The sequence below is a fragment of the Equus asinus genome, unplaced genomic scaffold (genome assembly GCF_041296235.1).
Source record: "Equus asinus isolate D_3611 breed Donkey unplaced genomic scaffold, EquAss-T2T_v2 contig_403, whole genome shotgun sequence".
Lineage (NCBI taxonomy): Eukaryota > Metazoa > Chordata > Mammalia > Perissodactyla > Equidae > Equus > Equus asinus.
In genome coordinates, this window is record NW_027225076.1 from 1 (window position 1) to 2,500 (window position 2,500).

Genomic DNA, 2,500 nt, shown 5'->3' on the forward strand with positions numbered 1-2,500 from the left:
GCGCCGCCGCCCGCCGGCCTTCACCTTCATTGCGCCACGGCGGCTTTCGTGCGAGCCCCTGACTCGCGCACGTGTTAGACTCCTTGGTCCGTGTTTCAAGACGGGTCGGGTGGGTGGCCGACATCGCCGCCGACCCCGTGCGCTCGCTTCGCTCGCTGCGCGTGGCGACGGCCCCCCGGGCCCGACGGCGCGACCCGCCCGGGGCGCACTGGGGACAGTCCGCCCGCCTCCCCGACCCGCCGCGACCGTCGCCGCCCGGGAAGGCGGCGGCGGCGGGCGGGGAGGGGGAGGTGGGGGAGCGGTCGCGCCGTGGGAGGGGCGGCCCGGCCCCCCCGGGACGCCGGCGCGCCCCCGCGGGAGGGGGACCCCCTCGCGGGGGAGCCCCCCGCGGGGGTGGGCGCCGGGAGGGGGGAGAGCGCGGCGACGGGTCTGGCTCCCTCGGCCCCGGGATTCGGCGAGCGCTGCTGCCGGGGGGCTGTAACACCCGGGGGGTGGGCCCCGCCGGCCGCCCCCTCCGGAGAGGAGGGGACGGAGCGGGGGCCCCCCGGGCCACCTTCCCCGCCGGCCTTCCCAGCCGTCCCGGAGCCGGTCGCGGCGCACCGCCGCGGTGGAAATGCGCCCGGCGGCGGCCGGTCGCCGGCCGGGGGGCGGTCCCCCGCAGACCCCACCCCCGGCCCCGCCCGCCCTCCCCCGCACCCGCCGGAGCCCCCCCGCGCGCACGCTCCCCCCCGGGAGGGAGGAGGACGGCGGGGGACGGCGGGGGACGGAGGGCGGGTGGAGGGACCGGGAGGAACGGGGCGCGGGAAAGATCCGCCGGACCGCCGGCACGGCCGGACCACGCCGCCGGGTTGAATCCTCCGGGCGGACTGCGCGGACCCCACCCGTTTACCTCTTAACGGTTTCACGCCCTCTTGAACTCTCTCTTCAAAGTTCTTTTCAACTTTCCCTTACGGTACTTGTTGACTATCGGTCTCGTGCCGGTATTTAGCCTTAGATGGAGTTTACCACCCGCTTTGGGCTGCATTCCCAAGCAACCCGACTCCGGGAAGGCCCGGACCCGGCGCGCCGGGGGCCGCTACCGGCCTCACACCGTCCACGGGCTGGGCCTCGATCAGAAGGACTTGGGCCCCCCACGAGCGGCGCCGGGGAGTGGGCCTTCCGTACGCCACATTTCCCGCGCCCCACCGCGGGGCGGGGATTCGGCGCTGGGCTCTTCCCTGTTCACTCGCCGTTACTGAGGGAATCCTGGTTAGTTTCTTTTCCTCCGCTGACTAATATGCTTAAATTCAGCGGGTCGCCACGTCTGATCTGAGGTCGCGTCTCGGAGGGCGCGGCGGCGGCGGCCGCCGCCGCGCGCGGGAAGCCCGCGAGCGAGGCGGGGGAGCGACGGAGAGACGAGCGCCGCGGAGGAGGACCCCGGGCGCGCGAGGCCACGGCCGACGTCCCGCCCGGCCTTCCGCCCCGCCCCGCCCCCCCGCCACGACCGACCCCCGAAGGAGGGCGGGCGGGCGGGCGAGCGGGCGGGCGGGCGGAGAGACGCGGGCGGGCGGACGGGGGCACGAGCCGGCGGCACGGGCGAGGGGCCCCGCCGGGGAGGAGGGGGGCGGAGCGGGACGCCGCCACGCGCACGGCGGACGCGTCGCGGCGACGCGGGGGAGGAGAGGGCGGAGGGGCGGCGGCGGGCGCGGCGGGGCCGGCGGTCGCCCCCGACCGCCGACCTTACCCGCGCGCGTCCCACCGCCTCCCGACACCCGCCCCTCCGCCGCGAGCCGCCACGGCCCGTCGGGCGGCGGACGCGGCGCCCGCCCGCCCGCCCGCCCGGGGCTCGGGGCACACGGCGCGGCGCGGCCGCGACCCAGGGGAGGGCGCGCGGCGGCGGACGACGCCGCGGCGTCCGCGGGTCACCGCCGGGGCACGCGTCCCCGGGGCGCGGCCCCGCGCACGCGACTCGGCCTCGGCGCGAGCCACCCCGACGGGGCGAGGCCGGGGAGGGGTCACGGTCCGGGACCCGGGCGCGCCGGGGACCGGCGAGGGGCCGGCCGGACGCACCGGGACGGACCGCCGACGGGGGCGAGCGGCGACCGGACAGGCGGCCCGGACGCGGGCCCCCCGAACCCGGCGGCCCCGACCGCGCGCCGCGGGACCCGTCTCGTCCCCGCCCCGGCCACCCCGAGGCCGCGTGCGGCGCGAGGGAGCCCCCGAAGGCACCGTGGCGGCCACGGGCACCTCGGCGCGAGCTCTCGCGTCTGTCTCTCCCTCGACTCGCGGGCGGCGGCCCCCACCCCGGGACCCCGCGCGGCGCCGCCGCCGCCGACCCCCACGCGCCTCCGACGACCGGGCGCCGGGGCGCGTGGGAGGAGGGGCGGGCGCGCGGGGCGGAGGAGGGGCACCGCGTCTGCACTTAGGGGGACGGAGGGCCCGGGGCGGGCCCTGCGAGAGACCCCCCAGCCGCGCACCCCGGGGCAGGCGACACCCACACCCCGGGGGCGATTGATCGTCA